General features: G+C 42.0%; 1 protein-coding gene across 1 annotated transcript in view; it reads left to right on the forward strand.

Moving 5' to 3' along the window:
* The first annotated feature begins 7479 nt into the window (after positions 1–7479).
* PLCB4 (phospholipase C beta 4) overlaps positions 7480–26401 on the forward strand; it is a 340960-nt gene continuing 322038 nt past the window's right edge. Inside the window, exon 1 of the mRNA XM_047069062.1 lies at positions 7480–7553. The gene's annotated coding sequence lies outside the window, so the exon portion shown is untranslated. The remainder of the gene's footprint in view (positions 7554–26401) is intronic.

A 26401-nucleotide genomic window follows, 5' to 3' on the forward strand; every position in this document is an offset into this window, starting at 1 on the left:
ATTCATTCCCATTGAACTCACAGCCAACAGCACTATGACTCATGCCCGAATGATGCTTATCTAACACATGTATTTGCTCTGCAAGGCACATCACAGCCTTCTTGTGCTTAGGAACATTAGATAGCACTTCAGCGCTACGCTGGGGGGCCCTTATTTTAAACAGTGAAATAATTAACAAAAATCACAAACTTGTGGTAAATGTGGCACTAAATAGATTGTGAAAAGGATGCTTGTTTACAGCATGAGAGCTGAAACCAGAAGGCAGAGCCTTGTATGACATCAGCTGGGATTGTGTGCATGGGAGCTGACATTTTTGTCTCTGTGCATGTCTATCAAAGACCACCTAAGTGATGCCTGTATTGCTTTTGCAGTCACAGATAAATTTTGGTGAGTAGGTGAATTTGCAAATATTGAGGATTGACTGTATAGGCGAGTATTTCTCTTTGGACCTGAGGTCTGGTTGTGACACTGCCATTCTTTCTGTTTGACTTTGGTTGAGTTGTTTCATTGCTTTGGGTCTCTGTTTTCTTATTCATAGAACATGAATGTTGGGATATATTAGTAGCAGTGGATTTTTAAAAAAATTTTTTTTAACGTTTATTTATTTTTGAGACAGAGAGAGACAGAGCATGAATGGGGGAGGGGCAGAGAGAGAGATACAGAATCGGAAGCAGGCTCCAGGCTCTGAGCCATCAGCCCAGAGCCCCACGCGGGGCTCGAACTCACGGACCGCGAGATTGTGACCTGAGCTGAAGTCGGACGCTTAACCGACTGAGCCACCCAGGCGCCCCTAGTGGATTTTTAAAAAAAAATTTTTTTTTTCAATGTTTATTTATTTTTGGGACAGAGAGAGACAGAGCATGAACGGGGGAGGGGCAGAGAGAGAGGGAGACACAGAATCGGAACCAGGCTCCAGGCTCTGAGCCATCGGCCCAGAGCCCGACGCGGGGCTCGAACTCACGGACCGCGAGATCGTGACCTGGCTGAAGTCGGACGCTTAACCGACTGCGCCACCCAGGCGCCCCCCTAGTGGATTTTTTTAAATAGCAGAAGTAACTTTTATTCATGTGAAAACCCAAGGTATAAAGCAGTAGTCTGCTCCCTGCCACTCCTGCATCTCCTGCCGTCCCTCAGTTTTACCAAGAATTTATGGAAAACCATTGAGCCAGTTTCCAACGCCATTTTCCTGGTAGGTTATGTTTGGTTCATTTGACCAGTATTTATTGAGCCAAACAGAATTGTAGGTGCTGTTCTTGTACCAGATTCCCCCAAAATGTTGCTTAGAACTGTTTGAAAGTGGCCTACAGATACTTTTTATTTGTAGTTTTTATTAAAAGGATTTTCATATTCTGAACTCTCTCTGAAGATTGAGTGGCCCAGATTCATCTTTCAACCTCATTGTTGTTTTCTACATGTCAGATTCATTTAGGAGCTCACCCAGGCTTAGTTTATCCTGGTCTGGGTATCCTTTATTTATGACATTGGAGCCAGGAAGCACCTCCTAAATGGTCCTGTCTGAAGGCACCCACCTATAATATAAACCCATTCAGATGGATACTCAGTATTTTCCCGGGCATCCCTGCCATTTTGGGGGTTATGTTTATTGCTCTACTTTAGGGTTGTCATGTGGAGATGACTTTCTCCTCTAGAGAATGCATTTTTATAATACACATGGGTAAAAATAGTAAAATAATAAATTGTATGCGTTAGAACACTCTTGATGTAAATTACTAGTTTAACTAAAGCAAATTATTATTTTACATATGAGAATTGGTAGGTGACTTTACATTCCAATTTCAGTGCATGAAAACCTAAAGCATGATTTGTTAGGATTGTACTTAGTTCTTCAAAGGAGGTTCATTCCCCTAAGAAGAAAACTGGGAAGAAGGGATTTGACAATAGATTTGGATGTTTGTTTTAATTCAGTGAGTGTCTTTTCATCATGGAATCTTCAAAATTATCCAAACAACTGCATCTAATCTTTAGTGAGGGAATCTTTCATCATTGGTATTTCTGTCCTTCAGGGAAAAATAGGGATTTTTCTCTGACATGCCTTTTCCATTAGGAAATATGAGATTGAATGATTTCTACTTCTGTACTAAGAGCTGGCCTAAGGAAGTCATGAAGATGTGTGGTAGCTTCAGTTGTAATTTGGTATGGATTGTTTCATATCTATAATCTCTGTGTTTTAATCTGTTGATGTTTAGTTTAAGAGGTCTGGGTAAAAGAACATGATCTATAAGGAAACCCTGTTCCAACTGTGATAGACTATTACCTTGGTGGCTCCAGTGGACTCTGCCTCCCATCGCTCATGCCTTTATGTATTCTTCTTATTGACTCTAGACTGGGCCAAAATGCTTTGGTCAATGGGATATTAGTAAGCATGATACAGAGGCTTGATAAGCATATTAGGGCTTGTCCTCTGGGAATGCTCCTTCTTAGGAGCCAACCTTGGTTCTTTTTTTTTTTTTTAATTTTTTAATGTTTACTTTTGAGAGAGAGAGAGAGACAGAGCACAAGAGCGGGAGGGGCAGGGAGAGAGGGTGACACAGAATCCAAAGCAGGCTCCAGGCTCTGAGCTGTCAGTACAGAGCCCGACACGGAGCTTGAACCCATGAACTGTGAGACCACTACCTGAGCTGAAGCTGGACGCTTAACTGACTGAGCCACCCAGGTGCCCCAACCTTGGTTCTTTATAAAAGCTTAGACTAGATCAGCCATGTGGAGAAAGACCCCAAAGGATGTGAGGCCATCTTCAATGTTCTAGCCCCAATCAAGGTCCCAGCTGAATGTAGCCTATTGAGTGACCTCAGTTATACCACATGGAATAGAAGCACCCATGAGCCCAGCCAACCCAGTGAATTGTGAGAAATAATAAATGATCATTGCTTTTGTCACTAAGTCTTATAGTGGTTAGTTACACAGCAGTAGATAACTGAAACCATGCCTTACTTCAAAAGGTCTGTGAAAAAAAGGAATGTTCTGTAAAGATACCCTTGTGCATGTTTTGGTTCATGGAAAACTGCATCTCATACTGCCATAATACCATTGAAAGCACAGGCAGGAAGAGTGGGAGAGAGAGCGTGTGTATGCAGATTGGGGGTCATTGCTTCTGTCTTTGCAAGTGATTGTCATGCATGCAGTATTTTATTTTCATAGAGGAATTACCTAAGAAAGGTATCTTGAGAAGTAATTGTTTTTTTATTTGTTCAGGTCATGGAAGATACAGATAAATATAAAGAAAAGAACAGTTACCCAGAATCTCACCACCTAGAGGCCAACTTTGGCAAGTTTTTGCATTGTAAAGATAGCATAATAAAAAAAACTTTACTTGATTCTTCTTTGAAAGCCTAGTGTAAAAATTAGTAAATCAGAGCTAATTGTGAGTGTAGACTCTCTGACACTCTTATGAAAGTGGTTCTTTTTTAAAATTTATTTATTTTTTTTTTATTTTAGAGAGAGACAGCATGAACAGGGGAGAGGGACAGAGGGGGGGTAGAGAGAAAGAGAGAGGGAGAGAGAGGGAGAGAGAGAGAGAGAAGGAAGGAAGGAAGGAAGGAAGGAAGGAAGGAAGGAAGGAAGGAAGAAAGAAAAAAGAATTCTAAGTAGGCTCCACACTCAGCATGGAGCTCAGTGTGGGGCTCAACATGGGGCTCAATCCCATGACCCTGGAATTATGACCTGAGCCAAAATCCAGAGTCGGACGCTCAACCAACCTAGCCACCCAGGTGCCCCAAAGTGGTTCTACATGTGTACACAGATATACAGGTTCTTGTGCTGGATTGATGGTTCATGATGTCTCACCACCCCACTGTATCGTCCATACTACTATCAGATTCTGACTTAGTTCTGCCTACACAACAGTTCTAGACTGCCTCTAGGATGTGGTTCTCAAGAAGGGTGACTTTTCTCCTGAGAAACATCTGGCCATGTCTGGAGAATTACTGACTGTATTAGGGGTGTGAGGTGCTGCTCTTATCTAGTGAAAGGAAGCCAAGGATCCTGCCAGACATCCTACAGTGCACAGACCGCCCCCCTCCCGCCCCCCCACAATAAAGAATTATCCAGCTCAAAATGTCAGTAACTGCTATGGTTGAGAAACCTGGCTCTGGGGTAAGGCCCAAGCTCTTCGCTGTTTTGCCCTTACTGACCTTGCATTTCTGACTTCAGACCTCAGACCTCTCATGCATTTTCCATATGCAGTTTGAAACAGCCTCCTGTTTTCTTATTGTCTCATCTTTGTGGCTCTTTGCTTATGCTATGCCTGTAGTCTGGAAAACCCTTTCCCCGGAGGTAATTATTTTCTGTGTATTTTATCATTGTGCCTGTACCTACTTCCACTTTTCTAATTATACTGAGTGGCAGTTACTTCTTCAGGTCTGTTTTCCCTATAAGCTGGGAGTTAGGGTGAGCTTAGGACCCAGCCACCTGGCTAGTAAATATTTGAGTAAACAAATGGATGTTTGAATAAGACCAGGGAAGAAGGAGCTGAAGCCTGTTTCGGTAGCATTGCTTGACCTACTCTCAGTGAGTTTTCTTTGCCATTGGGTGATTCCTAACTGCAAAGGCACTGCAGACACCAGTTCTCCCTGCTGCACACAATTTTGATGCCCCTGTACTTCCTGGTGTTCTGGTGCTCCTGAGCCCTGTACCTGGCATCAATGTCCGGTTCCAGGTAGGCTTGAAAGAGTAGAGAGGCAGCCTCAGGCAGGTGAGAAGTGGAGAGATGAAGCTTTGTGCTCCAGATTGTCCCCCTGTAAGGACCAGGTCGGCAGGGGGGGGGCAGTTGAGAATTGAAGCACTCATTCAAGACACTGTCTTTTGCCTCAAGCCACATTAACATTAACTTAGTATAACGTAGGTCACTTGTTCTGCACTGTTGTGCACATCACTGTCACCTAGGCAGGTTAAAAAACACTGTTGTTGGGGGTACCTGGGTGGCTCCGTTGGTTAAGCATCTGACTTCAGCTTAGGTCATGATCTCATGGTTTGTGAGTTTGAGCCCTGCATTGGGCTCTGCACTGGTGGTGTGGAGCCTGCTTGGGATTCTCCCTCTCTCTCTCAATCTCTCTCTCTCTCTCTCTCTCTCTCTCTCTCTCTCTCTCTCTTTCTCTCTCTGCCACTTCCTGTAACTTTCTCTCTCTCTCTCTCTCTCTCTCAAAAGAAATGTTGTTGGTTGTCCAGCCCCTAGTGATGTTGATGTAATTATGCCCTGGGCTTCAGAATTTTAAAAAATTTCCCAGGTAATTTTATTATGCACCCAACTTTGAGAACCACTGATGAAGACAATTAGGTCCATTATAATTACTTGTGCTGACATTTCCAAAGTCCTGTAATAGTTTACTTCTTGGTAATTTTATATTTCTTAACAATTTTGCATTTCAGTATAAATAATAAATTAGTACTTATAACTTTGTTGAAATTTGTAACTGCTATATGGTAATTTAATATCTTGCTTTTTAGTGACATTGTATAGCCTTGTTTTCTTCCTTCTTCCTCCCTCTTGACCTTGAAACTCAGATGAAATATCATAGAGAAGCAGTTGCCATTCTTCATGTTGGAGGAAACTGGAAGGAAGCCATGTTTTTGATAGTTTGCCCACAACGATACAAATTTAGAACTTTTCTCTTGGTTCTTGCTGTGCTTCTCCTGTTTCCAAGATGCACATACTTTGAATTCTTTGTGCCCAAGAGAAAAAGTAGCAAGAGTGTCCACAGTCCCAGATAGTCCTTTCAAGAGGTTCATGGTTACTTTCAGGTTTTTCATTTCATTACAGATGTAATAGTATATTTGTTATGAATATGTTGGTTAAGAAAGAGAAGTAAACGAGGTTTTGAATACCTTCTTACCATGTTCCCTTCCCATGTCCTCTGCTTCCTCCCGCATTCCTTCCACAAGCTTTTTGTTTGCTTGTCCTATGTTTCCAGATAGTTCTGAGATGAGGTCTTGGTCACCAGTCAGAATGGCCTTGCTCATGACTGGTGGTTGGAATGACTTTTGCCATTATTTTAAGTATGGAGGCTAGGAACATGGGCCTCATTCATTCCATGGCACCGCATGTCCAGCACTGAATTTTTGTTTTGTTTTGTTTTGTTTTTGTTTTGATAACCAGTTTGTGAAAGTTCAGGATCCAGTGACTTCTGCCACTGATTAGGTAAGCTCTGCTCTAGGATGGACATGCTGGGCCGAGGCAATAGCTCTCAAGAGAGGGATCCAATCATTCGGAGCCACAGAATTTTAGGTCACTATATTCTGTTTCATTTCAAGAGGGAATGTGGGGGCAAGAAGACATTGTCAAGATGATATAGATAGCACAGCCATCCCATTCCTGTTTTTCTGTTTAATAAAACTAAAGCTGAGAGCCATTTCTTAATCCAACAGTTGATTATTGTGTGTGGAATGCCCTAGGTCTGTCTCCCTCTCGTGGAGGTGCCGCTGGGTGTAGGGAATGAGGAAGTGAAATGATTTGCCCGAGGAGACACATGAAGTTACAGCAGCAGGAGCAGAACTACAAAGCCAGTCCCTATTTGTTTTCTGAGGTATTACTTTATAAAAAATTTCCAGTCTTGGTGTTTTTGTAGGTGTATCCTATAATAGACATTTATACACGATTTATGAGTTTGAAAATAATTGATTATACGTATGCTGTCAAATCTAGGAAATTTGATTTAAAATAGGTATCTAATAGCCACTTGGTTGATAGATTAAATTCTTAGTTTCTGAAAGTTATTTTCTTTATGATGACGCAAAATTCCTTTGGCTTTTTGTGAAAATACTCCAAAGAATGGAATTTAGTGTCCATTCAAGTAATGGGCCTCATTATTTATATCCCTTTTACTGCTGCAAATCCTTAGCAAACTTTAAAATTGGACAAGAAACTTAAAGGACTTTATCTGAGTTCATTTGACAGATAAGAATATTGGAGGCCTGGGAAGGTGGTTATTTCCGAGGTTCACAGAGCTAGTTCAAAGCCAAGTCAGAGACTTGCAAGTCATGTTTTTTACTTCAAGTTCAGTATGTTTTTTTCTTTGGTGCAGAGTAAAGTAGGCAGAGTCTGTATCACACACATGCACGTGCGCATAACTCTTACACATTCTTTGTGGCGAGTCTGTTCCAAGAGGGGTGGGTTATGACTCACGCATTGTCTTAGGTGCTTCTCCCAAAGCTGGCCTGAGACAGGGATTGGAGCGCAAGTAGCAGTCTCCAGAGGTAGTCCCTGGAGGCAGGAGTGGGGGAGTGGGGCAGTGAGATAAGGAAGGAAATGCAGCCAGTGTCGGATGTGCTTACAGGCTGATTCCACTGAAGGCAACTAAGAAGACTGCTGTTTGCTGGAGACTGTAGAATATACTTCACAGTAGTCCTCTGGAGGGGGTGGGGGGGGGGAGGATCTGGGCTATTTATTTACCAATTCTTATGTCACTCTGCGGGTTATTCCTGGAGGTCTTAACTCCCAGCCACTTCCTGCTGTAAGGTCTCTTTGATGTGCTTGGGACTAACACAAACGGAATGTAGAGAGGTGACTCCTGCATGCCCAGAAAGAAATGGGAATGGATGTAAGTGGAGCGTTTGCGCATGCCATGTGATTCTATCAAACACCATGTCTTGGCTCTTTGTTCTTTCCAACTATACTCCTAGTGCTGTAGTCTGGGAAGGATGGGGCTGAGAAGTAAGTACCGATGAGGATTCTGGCTGTGTTGGCTTTACTCTGTTTGCCCTTCCAGGCCCACTCTCCATTTTCTCTGGCCTGCTGTTGTCCCTCAGGGGGAATGTCGTGTGTTGCCTTGGTGGGTTACCCTGCCCTCTGGCTTCTGGTCGCATTCATGCAGCTGGTGGCTGTTGCGGGAGATTGGAGGGGGAGGATCATGAGGTTGGCCTGTTCATTCCTCCAGGTCTCTTCTTGCCATTGTGCTGATGGCTGTCTCTATGGCCCTTCTGGAAGCCACAGTCCGTCAGATGGCCCTCTCCTGTAGTTCCTCTACTTTCTCTGGGTCCCTATAGCTCTGTCCTCATACCCCTTCAGGCTTAGGGCACTTCACATTCCCTGGTTGTCTTCCCTCCACCCCACCCTCAAATAATCCCTTATTAAATGCCATCAGTTGTGTCCTGTGAGTGTTCCATCTGTTTCCAGCTAGGACCCTGACTGAGATACCATCTTTGAAGACTTTGCTCTCTAGACAGAATTGGATGAGATGAAACAGCCAGAGATGTTATGAAGATATAACATAATGAAGTGTAAATTGTACTTGAGCCCTAAGGACACTCAGCATGTAGGATGCATTAACAAAAGAAGGGGTACTTATTAAAGAAGACATTTTTGGAGGGGTGCCTTAGGTTGTAATTAATCATCTTTTTTTTTTTGTCTGCTCTATGGGTAGCTCTGTTTGAGTAGTGAATTGAAAATTAGAAGTTCTACCTTATTATGACCATGTGTGCAGTTAATTATAATGTATTTGACTCTATAAGGTGGAATAATATGTAATTCACACAAACAGAAGGGTGAAATGGATCTATCCATCTGGAAATTTCAGAATTCTCTCATGTATTCTAATTTTAGATAAGTACATCTTTCCCTCTTAATTCCTTATATTTCTTATCCCTCTAATGGGTTATAATCCATTTTTTGGAGAGTTTTTAAAAAACCTCATGTGAAAGGCATTTCAGGCTGCTTCGAATAAGGCACTATAATGGCAGAAAGCACTCACTCCGTACATATTTACATAGGGCCCCTTGTGATTTAGGCACTTTGCTAAGCACCATGGAGTTAATAATGAATAGTATTTGATCACCGCTTTCAAGGAAATCACAATGTAGTTGGAAAAATAGAAGTTCAACCAAATAATTATGATAACTATTTTAAGTATTATAGGCATATCAGAAGATTGTGTTTACCTAAATGAGGGTGTAGTTGAGTCAGGCAGGAAAAGGCAGAGAGGTTGGTGAGTGTTGGATAATGCTTCATAGAGCAGGTGACATTGAGCTGGGTCTTAAAGGATGATAGTGGGCTTACCAGGGAGAGAAGGGGAGGAATGGTATGAAAAGAGGTGTGGAATTTCCTGGTGGGTCGGAGAATTAGTGACGCATAGGATTATTTGGCCAAGTGCTGGTGGCCTTTGGAGAGGTGCCTGGACTCGAGGCCAAGGGACAGAATAGTTATCTAATCCTTACCACTCATCACTTAAAATAATAGACAGCACATACGTTTTAAAAGCATAAGGAATGAAGGCAAAACAAAACAAAAATAATGACTTTAAGAACCTTAACATATTGCTAGACCTCAAGGAGCACATGTTCTAAATACGGAGCAATGTGTGTTTTTAATTTGCGGGTGACTCAGAGTCAGGGGACAGACCCATTGATACCTTCTCTCAGTGTGTGCCTATACTCAGATTTGTAGGCACTTACACCAAATTTATCACTATAGACTCTCCTTGCATCACTTTAGAATTACCTGAAATATGGAAATATGATGGGTTATTTGGAAATATCATGGATTACCTTTTCAATTACTAATGATTATATTACCATCTGTAGTCTACAGTCACCTATTCAGTAGAACATATCTGACGCCTTTATTTACCGTAAGAGATACTTGAACCTTATTCCTTCTAATTATTCTAGTCTCTAAAATTTTAGGAATAAGTAATCTTGATACCCTAAGGCAGGTAGTTGGTGAAGACGTACCAGGTCTACACAATGAATTTCTGAGTGCTGCTTACTAAGTCAGACACAGATCAACAAGAATTCCTTTGCAGAGCATGAGCAAAATGGTGACTAAAATACATGGGTGTGAGGGTAGAAACCTTTGTGGATAGAAATCCTTTAAACTGGTTATGTTAAAGGTCATTTTATTGTCAAGAAATTGAGCTTCATGAATTACAAAGAGAGGAACAAAGTCCAGTGAAGTGTCAGGAATGCAGGTGGGAAGGTCCAGAATGAAGCTTGATCTCCCTGTCAGACAGGGGCTGTGTCTCTGCTTTTCTTTGTATATCTGCTTTACTCTTTCTTACTCTTACTCGCTACCTTGCTGTATATCTGTTTTAGTTATCTCTTGCTTTGTAACAATTACGCCTGAACTTACTGCCTTCAAACAACAACCACTGTTTGGTATCCCTCAGAAGTCTGGGCTGAATGGGCTCTCCTGAGCAGTTCTTCTGCTTTGTGTGGTATTGGCTGGGGCTGCAGTTATCCAAGGGCTCAGATGAACTGGAATCCTCAGGGTGACTCTCTCCCAGGGCAGGCAGAGGATGTTGGCTCTAGGATGGGAGTTCAGCCAGCATGCCAACTGGAATACCTCAGTTCTCTTCTGTGTAGCGCCAGCCAGTGGGGCTCGGGCTTCCCACAGCATGGAGGCTGGCTCTGAGGAAGGAGCATTACAAATGTGCAGAAGCAGAAATTGCCAGGGCCCTTAAGGCTAGGCCGCAGAAATCCCAGCTGACTGCTCCCACTGCATTCTATTGGTCAAAGCAGTCATGGGGCCAGCTTCCCGGAGAGGGGAAATAGACTTGACCTGTAAATGGGAAGAGTGACAATTTACACTCAGGGTTTTTGTTTGTTTGTTTGTTTTTGTTTTTCACATAGTTCAACATGACTAACATGTCCCTCCACTCTCACTATTCATGGAAACTTTTTAGTTCCATGTTTATCATCATTTGGCTGTAGTGTCATCTGTGTCTTAAGAACTCCCAAGTTCAAATGCTCTAAAGTTCACATGCTCCAAGAAAACATTCATATTGGTTGTTAGTGGTCCAGTCATCTGAGAGGGCCAATGGCCTTATGTTACTAAGTCTTTTCTTTGAGGGACTGGGGGTGGGGGGTGGGTTTTCACTAAGGAACTGTGGTCAGAGTAGGCAGTGGCAGGTGAGTAGAGAACATTTGGACACCAAGAATTATTTTATTTTATTTTTTAACGTTTATTCATTTTTGAGAAAAAGAGAGAGACAGAGCATGAGTGGGGGAGGGGCAGAGAGACAGGGAGACAGAATCCGAAGGAGGTTCTAGGCTGAGCTGTCAGCACAGAGCCTGACACAGGGCTCGAACTCGCGAACGGTGAGATCATTACCTGAGCCAAAGTCAGATGCTTAACTTACTGAGCCACCTAGGCATCCCATTGGACACCGAGGATTTGAAGGAAGTCTTGGGGACTGCTCATTTCTCTGAGGCTAGAGATTTCTTTCCGTGTTCCACAAAGCTTTATTTGACCTACCTCTGCCTTCTAACTTCTTGAGCCATTCTCTCCCTGCTTTGCCCCCCCCTCCACCTTTTTTCTTTTTTTTTGAAGTTATTCCAGTACACTACTCTCCCTCCTGCCCTGGTGTCCTTCCATGTCCCCGTGACAAGAAGTCTCTTTTCTTTCCTTCCATCTGTCATTTAACGTTTAGTTTACTCTTCAGATCTCAGCTCAAGTATCACTTCCTCAGGGGAGCGTGGAACCCTTTGGATTAAGTCTCATCCTCTGTTCCATCTCTGTTTCCTTCGTTGCACTAATTCTAGTTTGTGATTTTATGCCTGTGTGGCTACTTGATCACCATCTGCCTCTCACTGTAGATGCCAGAAGGTAAAGGAATGTGTCTCTTTTCCTCAGGGCCACAGTGGCTGCACATGGCTCACATTAGGTCCTGGCAAGTTATTTGTTGTTTGCATGCATTAAAAACGGGAGGTGGTTACCTTGAAGAAGTAAGGATTAAAAAGGGAGAGAATCTTTATCTTGATGAGAGAAGTTAAGAGTAGCCTGTTTTGGGGACTAAAAGGATGTAATTTCTCAGGGAGTCCCCCTGCAGTAGTGATTTATGAGTCAGTGAAGCCCTGTCATTAAGAACATACTGGTGGAGGCTACATGGTAGTTTCTGAGATGCAGCAGGAATTCCTGCCCAGAAATAGACCCTACGTGTCTGATTACACGCCAACTTCATTTTCTTTTTGCTTCTGCCACCACGTGGCCCTAGTTCTATACCCAGAGAGCTCAGTGATGGCCATATTTTGTGACTGGGACCAGAACTGCTCATTCCATTCCTGTTTACTCTCCCATGAAGCCAGGATCTCGTTTGATTATAAGTCAGAGATCGGTGAGATTATCACTTGGGATATGATGTGCCTATGAGCGTAATCTCCACAAGATAACCCCAGCCGTAACTTCTCATCCAGTTCTTCGGGGGCACAGTATCTAAGAACAAGTTAGTGGAATGATCAACATGGCAGAAGAAAAACAGAGAGAGTAAGAAATAACAGACACTTTTAGTCAAAGATTCTGTCCTTTGAATTCTAGGGCTTTTCAATTCCCCACGTTCAGAGATTGAGATAAAGAGTAGGAGAATATTGTCTCAGCTAATTTATTTCACTCGAATAATTGAATTCAGTAAATACACATTGAACACTATGTATATGTATCAATAGAGGTGTGAAAACAGATACAAGTTGGTGTATGACCTTGAAGTTTACTCCTAGCCAGGAGATAGGGCATGTATCTGAGACATGAGGTCTTAATAAAAGGGTTGTGATAGGACCTGGATGGGGGCTGGATTAGTTAGGGGCATTTTTATAGAGGGGGCAGAATTTGAGCTAGTGTCCATGGATGAGAAGATTTAAGAAAGGTTGCACAGAAAAGGGAGAGAGAGGGCATTATCGGCTGGGAAAGCACACGTATGAAAGTTAAAAGTGCAAGAAGGAGGGGTGTCTGGGTGGCTCAGTTGGTTAAGTGACTTTGGCTCAGGTCATGATCTCGCGGTTTGTGAGTTCGAGCCCCACGTCAGGCTGTGTGCTGAGAGCTCAGAGCCTGGAGCCTGCTTCGGATTCTGTGTCTCCCTTTCTCTGCACCCCCCCTTCAAATATATATATTTTTTTAAAGTGCAAGAATGAGCAAGAATGTCTCTTCACACTCCAGAGGCAGTCGAATTCCTGTTGGTAGGGACCAGAGATCAGAGAACAGAGGAGTATGGCAAGATCTATAGCCATTGGGTGAGACCCTTAGAGGCCAGGGTGCAGGGATTGAACCCTTGTAGTCAGGGTAAGTCACATCATAAAACCCGTACTTTTGGAATATTATTTTGACGATAGCCAGCAGGGTGGTTTTGGTGAGAGAGAGCTTGGAACCAGCAAGGCTACCTGCGAGATCGTAGGGGTTGGCACCCGAGGGCTGGCAATAGGAACTGAGAGGGAGGGAAGTGCACAAAATAGGGTCAGAGGAAGAACTGGTAGAGTTTCATATCTGGATTCACAGTGGGGAAGACAAAAGAGGGAAGAAACAAAGGGACGCCAACCCTGAATGAATGGAACCAAGACCACGGCTGGGAGTAGATGGTCATGCTGAGGTTGAGTGGACCAGAGGAATGCAGTGTCCTGGAAGCTGGGGCAGGTAACTGTGGGTCAGTTGAAAGATAAAGACTGGAGATAGCAATTAGTGCATCATCAGACCTGTTGGAGTAAATAAACGCAGTGAACACAGATTTGGGCTTTGGGCATTTTAACTCAGAAAATATAAAACTTTACCTTCAAATACTGAAATCCAGTTCATCAGTAAATTGTTTGTTCTGAATTCAAAACATATCTCAAATATAATCCGATTCTGTTCCCTTCATCACTACCTCTGGTGCCATCATCATCCTCCTTCACCTGGATTGTGCTGTAGACTCCAAGCTGGTCTCCTTGCTTATGTCCTTGCCCACCTGCAGTCCATTCTCAAGACCGCAACCCAAGTAAGTGATCCTGTTAATAGAAGTCAGGTCCCGTTGGTCTGCTTCTAGCCTACAGTGGCTTCCTACATCATTCGAAGCATAGGCTACAGCCCTTATAATGGCCTTCAAGGCCTGGCATGACCCCTTCCATTTTATCTGTGACATCATCCATTACCACTCTCCCTTATCCACTCCATGCTGGCCACCCTTGCCAGCTGCCGTTCCTCATACACCCCCAGACACATCTCCCGCAGGACCTCTGTGCTCTCCCTTTGCCTGGGAAGCTCTTCTCCGTATCTGTAGGTCTGTAGGATATGTTCCCTTACTTCCTTCAAATCTTTGCTGACTGGGCCCTTCCTTTACCCTCCTGTTTAATGGTAGGGTTTTAATGGTAGGGCCCTTCCTTTACCCTCCTGTTTAATGGGGACTCTGGTCCCCTTTCTCTACTTTTGCCTCTTTCCTCTGTAGGCTTCAGTATCTCCTGGTGTCCAGACTATGTACTTATTTGGGTATTGTTGGTCTACCCCAGAATGGAAGTTGCATGGGAATAGGGATTTCTGTCCATATTGTTCACTGTGGCATTCTCAGTGCTTGGTACCCAGTAATCCTTTGTTAAGTGAATGAACAAATTCTGCTAGCAGCTTCTGTTTTTGAATCTTGAGATTGGTTGTCAGTCACTTTTATCTCTATATCCAGGGATATCAATAAATGTTGACCAAGTGCATGGAACCAGAAATAGGAAATCTTAACGTTTTGCATTATCTAGTTTCAGAAATTTCCTCTGCTAGATGGGCTTTTTGAAAAGTGAAGGGGGGAGGGGTGTAGAAGAATAGTTTTGCTTCATTTAGCTGAGCTTCCACTTTAGGCTTCAGAAATCACATGGCAGTTTGGCATTTCTTTCATTATTACTACAATTATTAATTGGATGCTATTTAAAAAGTTGGCCCTTACATGCTCTGCTGATGTTTTAGGAGATTATGCTATACAGGGCGCAGAAATTGCTGGGGCTGACCGTACTCATGGCCAATTAAGGAACAGCATTGGCAAGAAGCTCAGGGTGGATTTGGTTGTGCCTTGTGGGAGTCCTGGTGGCAATGGTTCGTGGTCTCTGGGAAGCAGCTGCCTGACCTCCCTTCTGCAAAGGGGATCTGGATTTGGTTACCTGGTTGGTGCTTTTTATTAAAAAAAGAGAGAGAGTAAAAAAAAAACCTTGAGTGGTTTAAAGTTAGGGGGCGGTTAAAGAGAAAGGGAAGAATAAAGTAACGAAATGACTCTATTTGGGAGCACTTGCTTGAAAAGTGCCTCTGAAGTTCCCTTTTTGTTTTATTTGATATCACTTTCATCTCTTCCCAGGGGATGCAGATGTCTTTTGAAAGAATGCATGCAGAAAAACAGGGTGTAGGAGGCAGAAATGAATTCTTGAAAGTTTAACAGGCTTCCAAAGGACAGAGCTGCTCCAAGAAGCTGGGCTGTTAACACATCTTTAATGTTGAGATTTGGGAGAATCCACTAGGGTGTTCCTTATTGCCACCATTGATTCAGTTTATGACAGAACTAAATGGCCAGGTTCTTATTTATATTTTTAGGTGGGACTATTTAAGAGTTCAGACAGTAGGGAAAATAGCACAAAGGAACTTGATAAACAGCAACAGCAGATTATGACTTTGCCTAACTTGAGGGTTAAAACAATCCATGGAAAATTGTTTTGGATATTTCTAGCTCGTGACAATACTGTACATCCCTTGTTTTCAAATATAGGGTCTATAAGGAGTCAAAAGAAAGTTCAAATAAAATGAAAGCCCAGAGAACAAGGCTGTATACACACACAGCCAAAAGATCATCCATGTGACATTCCCTAAGATTACTGAACGGTGTCAGTTGGCAGGATGTTTAAATCAATGGCAGAGCTATTTTCCAAGCTCTGCCTAAAAGTGCCAGAGGAATAGTGGGTATTTGGTCTGGAGTAGAAAGCCATGTGAGAAGAATCATCAGAGACAAGACTTTTTTATTGACTTCAAAGTTTCTTATCTGTGTCTGCATTAATTTCTGCCCCCATTGAAGAGGACAACTCATGGAGTAACAAAGCTCATGAACTTGGTGTCCAAGGTGAAAGTGAATGAGAAACAAAATATCTGGAGAGTTTTGTGATGGGAAGCAGGAAATCTGACCCAATGAAAGCTCTCTCCTGCATCTTCGTTTGCTACGTCAGAGAAGTCACATTCATTATATAGTGCAGTTCTTGGAATGAGTACTTCACTTTCAACAAATGGGTTAATAAACTGTTTATCTTCAAAAAGTGAAAGTTACATCTTCAGATGTTCTGTGAGTAGGAAGAGAAAGGCACTACTACATCCTACTTTTTTTTTCTTCTGATTATTTATATTTTGACAAATGCCTTCACTTCAAACAATGTGGGTCTGTATTAATTCTAGATTCATAGTGATCAGTCTTATCCAGCTGATGATGGTTATCAACGTTCTTTTTTACCTTCTTTCCTCAGCTATTGCCTAGTGTTTGTAATTATCTTTCCTTGATGTTGGGCAGAGGAGAGGATGAGAGAGGGTACAGCAAAAATCAGCCTTTTGTATTCAGTGGCCCATCCTGCTTGTTCATTTCTCCACTCATGCATCCACACATGAGCCCATGCAATATTCATTGGCATTATATTGGGCTCTGGATCTAAGATGGAATAAGCTAGGATCTTTTCCACGAAGCAATCTAGATCCAGTGATAGGCATTTGTATATTATCACGTAAATTCTATTATGGTAGGGTCTTGCCATCTGTTCTTGGGTGTTTCGGCGAAATTTTCCAGGCAGAGTGCTGTCTCCATTGATGCATGAAGGATGAATTGAAGTTAGCTGGATTAATTCTGTGTGTTTGGCCTAGGGTGTGGTGAAGAGATAAGGAGGAGTCTCTAGCAGAAGAAACTCCACCTTCTAGAGGTCATGTTTTATGTGAGGGTTGTGTTTCTGAAGTCTTTGCAAATTCAGAACTCTCATAATTCAAGAATAATCCTGACAAAAGATGGTGGGTATTTCTGGTTATCAGCTAATGTGGCGCCACCCTGTGGCCACTCTGTAAACAGAGTTTAGCGTTCCCTAGGTCCAGCCAGCTTCGAAATGATAAATCTCCAAGAATGTTAATGTTTTGTGTGGATTTAACATTAATTCAAATTAATGAGAGACCATATGATTGCTATTATATCATATTATTTCAAAGCTTCACAGTTCAAGTTCACATCAAATAACACCAAATTCTGGAAACTTTCAGAGCACTGGCTCATGGCCCATGTGATGGAATTGAAAGTACTTCATGGATAGTATGTACACCTCAGAGTAGGGGTAAGAAAGAAAAGCGATAGAGGGGAGGAAGAGATTATCAAAGGCTTGTGAACCATGATAGGGGAGCCTCTGAAGAATGTTCAATGGCAGGTCAGCATTAGGCTTTTGTTAAAGTTTGAATCATGAGAAAGTTGATATTAGACTAAGGATATATGGGTTTCAGATATTTTTGGAACATTCCCCTCATTTCTCATTGGACTTTGGATATAAACAATAAAAGCTTTCATGATTTCGAAGTGCCTTTAGGTTCTTGTTTTGTTTATTGTTTTGTTTTTGAAGTGTTCGTTAACTGTCTTGGAAGAGACCATAAAATACGTGGCCTAATAACTAGCAAGAAGGGTGGATAGAAGCTCAATCCAGATGTGGGATCTGAGACTGGGGTGGGGGGGGATTTTCTTAGCACATCACACTTGTGGTAAAATACGTTGGGGAAAACATGAATTAGGCAAAGTTAAATACATTTATTTACTGTGGGACCACTTAGAGCCTTAAAGGCATTAATTGCGTGTTATGAACCGCTAATATAAATTTTAGGTACGCAGTGTATCCCAGACTTGTTTCATCACTAAAGAACCTTTGATCTGGAAACAGTCATTCCATTCCATCTGGTATCCAAAGAATGTGTATCAGTTATCTACTGCCACAATAATGCTGTGTAACAAGGAACTACAAAATATAAAACCTCAGTAGAACACAATAGTAAAAATGCATTTAGCTTACAAGTTGGGGGTTCAGCTAATCTCACATGTCTGTGGTCAGCTGTGGGTTGGGCATGTAGCTCCTCTGATATTAGCTGTCTTTGCTCCCATGTCTGGAGGCTCAGCTGGCTGTTGGCTGATCTAGGATGGCTTCAGGGAGACTCACATGACTCATCTCTGCTACATAGGTCTCTCATCATCAAGCACACTAGACCTAGCATGTTCTCCTGGCCATGACAAAGGAGCAAGAATGAGAAATAGCCCAGTAGTATATGCACTTTTCAAGCATTTGCTTGTATGATGTTTGCTGATATCTTGTTGACCAGAAAAGGTCACATGACCGGTCCCAGAGTGGGAGGGCACTACAAGGTTACATGGCAGAAGGTGTAGATACAGGAAGGGAGAATAATCACGCTCTTTTGGCAATCAGACTACCTGAGAACCCAACTTGAGAATTGCTGGGTGAGATCACAGTCAACTGAGAGCAAGGAATGAGATCAGATTGTTTCTCAATGCCATGGCCACAGATTGTACTTTTAATTTTGATAAGCAGTCTCCCCAGCAGATGTCCAGGCCATGTCAAGTGAGAGTTCATCTGGTTCTGCACAGGACTTTTATTATCTTTCTGTGGAATCATTTCAGGGCTGAAAGGATTGTGGACATTATTAGCTCCTTCTGGTTGCATCATGTTGGAAATGAGGAAACAGAGGCCCAGAGAGGTTAATTGACCAAACTAAATCCACACAGCTACCTAGAAGCAAAGCTGAGCCTTGAACCCAAATCCTCCCTCAAACTATTTGGGTTTTAATTACCTCAAAGTAGCTTTTTTTATTGGGGGGGAGGGGCAAGGCAAAATGGGGTTGGAAGGGACCAACATTTCTTCACAATCTTTATGAACAAATAACATTCCTTCAGGAGGGACTAGAGCATACATAATTTTTAAAATAGATGTTATAGGTCTTCAGAGGGGTAAAGTGGATACTTAAACCCTGAGTGGTTGCTGACTGTTGTGACTGGGGATCCATGTTTTTGGAGGAAAAGTTGGAGATGGAAGAAAAATTTGAAGTGGGAAGGGGCCCTCGATTGGATAAGTCATTTCACTTGTCAGAGCCTGTTTCCCACCTGTGAACATTAGAAAAGAAGAGCAAAATATGGAATGCTTCACAAGTTTGCACAGGGTCCATGCTAATCTTTGTATCACTCCTGTGTTACTATCTGTGCTGCCGAAGAGTCTTGGAGATTCCTGGTAATGTGTTTTCATTTTAGGAGTTTTTCTCTCTTCTGCCTCCCTCCCTCCCCCCAAGAATTTCTGCTGCATCAGACAGAAGTCAGCAGAGGACTTCTGAGAAGAGAGGAAAGAATTTGTGTTCTGGCTCCTACTTTGTCAGACAGCAGATAAAATCGTGAAGGCATATCTAGCCTTCCAGAATAGAGCTACATTAACACCTAATTTAGCTCACAGTGGTGGGGAACAGTTCATTCTACGTAAGTAAAATCTTGATCATGAAATTCTACCCATTTAAGCATTGTCCAGTAAACTTGCTATTTTTATGATGGAAATGCTTTCAGAATGTTGCATCTATTCCCCAGATTTACTGAACAGAATCACTGAAACTTCTCAGCATCATTTTTTTCAGACCACAGTGATTGAACTGTGCAGTAATTAAGCAGTGTGCCTTGTAAAGGGCCGTGTAAGTGAGTCATTATTGCTGTTATTGTTTGCTTGGGGGCTGCTGAGGATGTAGGTCGTGGGCCTGCCATGAAAGTAGGTTTTGACAGATCTGCTTTGTATTTTCTTTTCGGAGTGTTTCTCTATACTACCTCATTGCCAGTTGATGTTTAGGCTGTATTTTCGGGCTGCTCAAACACAAGAGTTGTTCTTAGATCTACTCCTTGACCATCTCCTGTTCTCCATGCTACAGGGCACCATGTTTCCCGAGCTCCCTGGCTGCCTGGTGTGCAAGGGGAGACAGAAGGGTATCTCTCCTTGTTTCTCTCTGTTTATTTGGTATCTCTAGGAACAGCTGTGTGTCTCTTGCCCAGCTTCTGCCCCCACCAGACTGCCCTCTGGCTCTTCCACAGCAACCTATGCTGTTGTTCTAGTCTTGGCCAGTTGGGCCCAGTCTCCTGGCTTTCAAAACCCCACTTCCTTCCCTTATCCCTCCGGCCTACACAAGCTAGCAGCACCCCATGGTTGCTGATGTCCAGGCTGCCTCTCTGTTCCCTCTGTGGCCTGTCAGCCATTCTGTCACTCTGAAACCCATCCCTTGGTTTGAAAAATGTAAAGTAGCTTGTGTTACCTGGTTGTCTTTGAGAAGTTCATGGAGGTTGTTTTCTGTCACAACTCTCTCATTCTAAATCACTTATTGAGGTCTACTGTGAGGACAAAGAAATACAGACTCCAGCGACCAGTAGAGCAGAATGATTTATAGCCTGGGCTCATGGCATCAGAATGCTTGGGTTCAAATACCAAGGCTGTGTAACTCTGGGCAAGTTTCTCAACCTCTCTGAGACTCACTTTTTTTTCATCTGAAGAATGAAAGTAATTAAAGTCCCTGTGCCGGGGCACCTGGCTGGCTCTGTCAGCAGACCATGCAACTCTTGATCTTAGAGTCGTGAATTCAAGCCCTACGTTGGGCATGGATCCTGCCTAAAAAAGAGAGAGAGAAAAAATAAAGTCCTTATGCTTTCTCCTTAGATCAACACCTAAGAAGGAGAAAGGAAGGATCTGGGACTGGGGAAGAGGGAGAAGTTGAGTTGCAAGGCCATCTCAACAGAAGCCTTAGACCCCAGAGTAGCTCAGAGTAGTGCTTGAGCTTGAATGGAACAGCTTTCTTCAGCTGAGGGCTGTTGTCTGTGTTGTGCCTGCAGGATTGGCAGCAGCGGGGAAATCAGCTCTTTAGTCCTAAAGTGCGGATCTTGTTATCACATTGCAGTGTCTATGGCACATCTCCGGGTGTGTAATTGTGAAAGAGAAATAATTAATCCACAATGAGTGTATTGCCCGGTGCCCAGGGCGTGGTGAACACTCAATCTTATCATTATTAATAAGTTAAATATAGCCAGTAAATGGACTTTACGATGTCTAGTTTAGCTATTCAAGAGTTTTTAGTGACTTCCTTGCTGTGACTCTATCCTAGAGGGTCCCGACGAGCTAGGTAAGTGGTCTGTGGATAATAGTGTTCTATGGCTTCTACATACACACAGTTACCACCATTAGACTTTTATATTAATGGTGGTAAGATTTTAAACCATGGCTTATGTGTAGGTCCTTAAATCTTTTTCTTTTCTTTCTTTCTTTCTTTCTTTCTTTCTTTCTTTCTTTCTTTTCTTTGCTACTGTCACATACTTTTATTTTTTTAATTTAAATCCAAGTTAGTTAACATATAGTTTAATAATAATTTCAGGAGTAGAATTTAGTGATTTGCCACCTACATACAATACCCAGTGCTCATCCCAACACGTTTCCTCCTTAATACTCCTGACCCCTTTAGCCCTTCCCTACTAACACCCACCAGCAACCCTCATTTTGTTCTCTGTATTTAAAAGTCTCTTATGATTTGTCTCCCTCTCTGTTATTATGTTATTTTTGCGCCCATTATGTTTATCTGTGTTGTATCTTAAATTCCACATGTGAGTGAAATAACATGGTATTTGTCTTTTTCTGACTTATTTCACTTAGCATAATACACTCTAGTTCCAGCCACATTATTGTAAACAGCAAGACTTCATGCTTTTTTTATCGCTGAGTAATATTCTATTCTATATATATATATATATATACACACACACACACACACACACATACACACACACCATATCTTCTTTATCCATTCATCAGTTGGTGGATATTTGGGCTCTTTCCATACTTTGCCTGTTGTCAGCAGTGCTGCTATAAACATTGGGGTTCATGTGCCTCTTCGAATCAGCACTCCTGTATCCTCTGGATAAATACCTAGTAGTGCAATTTCTGGGTCGTAGGGTAATTCTATTTTTAATTTTTTTTATATATGAAATTTATTGTAAAATTGGTTTCCATACAACACCCAGTGCTCATCCCAGCAGGTGCCCTCCTCAATGCCCATCACCCACCTTTCCCTCCCTCCCACCCCCCATCAACCCTCAGTTTATTCTCAGTTTTTAAGAGTCTCTTATGGTTTGGCTCCCTCCCTCTCTAACTTTTTTTTTTTTCCCCCTTCCCCTTCCCCATGGTCTTCTGTTAAGTTTCTCAGGATCCACATAAGAGTGAAAACATATGGTATCTGTCTTTCTCTGTGTGACTTATTTCACTTAGCATAACATTCTCCAGTTCCATCCACGTTACTACAAAAGGCCATATTTCATTCTTTCTCATTGCCAAGTAGTATTCCATTGTGTATATAAACCACAGTTTCTTTATCCATTCATCAGTTGATGGACATTTAGGCTCTTTCCATAATTTGGCTATTGTTGAAAGTGCTGCTAGAAACATTGGGGTACAAGTGCCCCTATGCATCAGCACTCCTGCATCCCTTGGGTAAATTCTAGGCAATGCTATTGCTGGGTCATAGGGTAGATCTACTTTAAATTTTTTGAGGAAACTTTGTACCATTTTCTAGGGTGGCTGTACCAGTTTGCATTCCCACCAGCAATGCAAAAGGGTTTCTCTTTCTCCACATACTCGGCAACATCTGTTATTGCCTGAGTTGTTAATTTTAGCCATGCTGACAGGTGAAGGTGATATCTCATTGTGGTTTTGATTTGTATTTCCCTGATGATGAGTGATGTTGAGCATTTTTTCATGTGCCTGTTAACCATCAGGATGTCTTCTTTGGAAAAGTGTCTTTTTATGTCTTTTGCCCATTTCTTCACTGGATTATTTATTTTTGGGTTTTGAGTTTGATAAGTTCTTTCTAGATTTTGGATACTAACCCTCTATCTGATATGTCATTTGCAAATATCTTCTTCCATTCCATCAGTTGCCTTTTAGTTTTGCTGATTGTTTCCTTCACTGTGCAGAAGCTTTTTGTCTTGATGAGATCCCAATAGTTCATTTTTGCTTTTGTTTCTCTTGCCTCCAGAGACATGTCAAGTAAGAAGTTGCTGCAGCTGAGGTCAAATAAGTTGTTGCCTATTTTCTCCTCTAGGATTTTGATGGCTTCCTGTCTTAAGTTTAGGTCTTTCATCCATTTTGAGTTTATTTTTGTGGATGGTGTAAGAAAGTGGCCCAGGTTCATTTTTCTGCATGTCACTGTCCAGTTTTCCCAACACCATTTGCTGAAGACACTGTCTTTTTTCCATTGGGTATTCTTCTCTGCTTTGTCAAAGATTAGTCGGCTATATGTTTGTGGGTCCATTTCTGGATTCTCTATTCTGTTCCATTGATCTGAGTGTCTGTTTTTGTGCCAGTACCATACTGTCTTGATGATTACAGCTTTGTAATGCATCTTGAAGTCCCAGATTGTGATGCCTCCAGCTTTGGTTTTCTTTTTCAGAATTGCTTTGGTTATTCGGGGTCTTTTCTGGTTCCATGCAAATTTTAGGATTGTTTGTTCTAGCTCTGTGAAGAATGCTGGTGTTCTTTTAATAGGGATTGAATTGAATATGTAGATTGCTTTGGATAGCATTAACATTTTAACAATATTTGTTCTTCCAATCCATAAGCATGGAATGTTTTTCCATTTTTTTGTGTCTTCTTCAATTTCTTTCATAAGCTTTCTATAGTTTTCAGCGTATAGATTTTTCACCTCTTTGGTCAGCTTTATTCCTTGGTTTTTATGGTTTTTAGTGCAATTGTAAATGGGATTTATTCCTTGATTTCTCTTCCCGTTGTTTCATTATTCATATATAGAAATGCAACCGATTTCTGTACATTGATTTTATATCCTGCGACTTTGCTGAATTCATGGATCAGTTCTAGCAGTTTTTTGGTGGAGTCTTTTGGGTTTTCCATATAGAATATCATGTCATCTGTGAAGAGTAAATGTTTGACTTCCTCATTGCCAATTTGGATGCCTTTTATTTGTTTGTGTTGTCTGGTTGCTGAGGCTAGGACTTCCAATACCATGTTGAATAACAGCGGTGAGAGTGGACATCCCTGTCGTGTTCCTGACCTTAGGGCAAAAGCTCTCTGTTTTTCCCCATTGAGGATGATATTAGCTGTAGGTCTTTTATATATGGCCTTTATGATCTTGAGGTATGATCTTTCTATCCCTACTTTGTTGAGTGTTTTTATCAAGAAAGGATGCTGTATTTTGTCAAATGCTTTCTCTGCATCTATTGAGAGGATCATGTGGTTCTTATCCTTTCTTTTATTAATGTGGGTCTTTACCCACATTAATTAAATTCCCCAAGGTATTCAAGGAATTTACATCAAATTTGATAAGAAAGAATACAGCTTTAATTTTTGGAGCACTCATTAGGTAGCCACTGTGCTAAGCATGTATTACCTCATCATTACTGGACGACTCTCTAGGGTCCACAGATTCCCACTTTCTGTGGAGGACCTGAGGTCAGTGAGGTTAAGTCATCTGCCCTAGGTTACCCAGCCACAAAGTGGCAGCTAAGTTCCCTCTTGGGGCTGCAGCCTCAGACTCCTGCAAACCGACGCTTTTAACTAAACATTTCAACAATTTAAACAGCAGTAGGGGAAACCTACTCTTCTGAAAATAACTCTAGCAAAGTGTAGGTGTTGTTTTGGTAGAAACATTTCAGCTGCTGCCATAAAAATCTTCTCCCAAATGGCTTTGTGAGAGCAAAGCTGTGCAGCCTCTGCTTGTGTTTATGATGTGAGCCTTATGGCTCAGCCACAACACAAATGATTTGTTTTCCTGGCCTTGTTGGCGAAGCAATTTGATTTCTGGATTTCCCCGAGGAAGAAGCCTACACAAATAAATTTCTTTATAATTGCATGTTTAAAGAGGGGCCATGAGGAACAGTTAAGATGGGGAGCCAGATATGTTTTCATTTGCTAAGTGATACAGTAAGGGAGGTACCTGTGCATGGATGGAATTCATCTGGTAGTTTCACTTCCCGATATTTGACTCTGCTCTTTATTAGGAAATGATCAGATAATCAACTAAAGCCCCACAAGCAAAATGGGTGTTTAGGTAAGTGGGTGTTCATCATTGTTGGGGAATAGCAAAGTAGGTTGCTTTCTTTCTTTCTTTCTTTCTTTCTTTCTTTCTTTCTTTCTTTCTTTCTTTCTTTCTTAAATTCAAATCCAAGTTAGTTCATATATACTGTAGGTTGCTGTTTCTTTTTATGTAAAATAAAGCAATGCCTCCTTTTCTTTGTAAAAGATAATTTTTCAAAATAGGGTTGATGGTGTCGAGAAGTCTGGAAAGATATAAGGTAAGGGATTTCTAAAAGTATGTTCTGTGGAGCCCTATTTGGTGTCGCAGTTAGGATTCATTTTGACTGTTTATAACAGGAAATGTAAAATAGCAATGACTTAAGATGGAAAGTTCACAGCAGACAAATTCAGTTAGACACGCTAACGTGTCCTGCAGTGATCAGGAGCCCAGATTCCTACCTTTGTGTCCTACCATTCTAGCCGTGTGGCTCCCTTTTCAGGGTCCCTCGGGGCCAGGTTAGTTCAGGCCCTCGTGTCCGCGGCCCAGATGTGCAGCAAAAGGGAAGTAGTGAGAAGAAAGGAGCCTTCTCAGTTGAGAGGCAGCCCCCTCAAATTCTGCAGCCTTCCTGGAAGTTCCTTATGGCACTTTCATTTGTGCTTTGTTGGCCAGCACTCACGTACATAGTCACACCTACCTGCAAGACAGCCTGAAAATCTAGTCTTTCGTTGAGCACACTTGAGGTTGTCTTACTGACGGAGAAGAGAATGGACATGGAGTAATCATTAGCAGTTGTGCCACATTTGGGATGGTAATAGTAATGCCTTGGCCAGAACTTTTGACATGTTGGAGTTACACACAAACAGGTGAATTTTGTTGGCGTGGTGTCCGAATAAGCCACGGGGTCTTCAGTGGGCTGATGTTCATCAGAATATAGACTTCCTGAATGTGCTTCATTCTGGCCCCCTTTATTAGAGGAAATAATGTCAAATAAGCACACTTACTTCATGTCATTCAACAAATATTGATCAACTACTATGTGCTATGTATTGTGCCAGATCTTAGCAGCATGTGGGAACTAGAACGACATTTCACGCATATATTTGATTACCCAGCTGGGGGTAAGACTTTTGTCTAGGTGGGTCTGTGACATCACTTGTTGCTCTTTGGGACAATGGTATTGCTCCATTTCCTGTGAAACTATCAGGGAGTAAGACACATGACACAAATAGGCTATAGCTCAGTCATGCCCACTTACTCTTCCTCACTTTTGTCAAGACTAATAAAAACCCTATGGACAAGCAGTCACACGTAAGGAGAGAGTGGTTTGAGCCAGCCAATAGCAAACATAATAACTGGTGACTGTTTATTGGTTGATTCCCCTTATCTTAGTCTGTAAAAGTGTTCTATTCATATGTACTGTGGAATGTCAGAATAAATTATCAACACTTTAAAACATGATGACAGTCATTAGAAAGAAGTTTCTGTATGTGTTTTCAGTGCCCCTTCAGTCATCTGCTGTAGGTGCTTTTGCTTTTAATCTTCAGTTTGCTTCAGGTGGGGCAAAGGGTAGAAATGATGCTATTTCTTGGCTGATAGACTCTGAAACATTGCCCTTGTTACGGCCCTCTGAAATCAGTC

The sequence above is a fragment of the Lynx rufus genome, unplaced genomic scaffold (genome assembly GCF_022079265.1).
Source record: "Lynx rufus isolate CCGP_SWC_20201006 ecotype Redwood Valley unplaced genomic scaffold, mLynRuf1.p SCAF_8, whole genome shotgun sequence".
NCBI classification, from domain to species: Eukaryota; Metazoa; Chordata; class Mammalia; order Carnivora; family Felidae; genus Lynx; species Lynx rufus.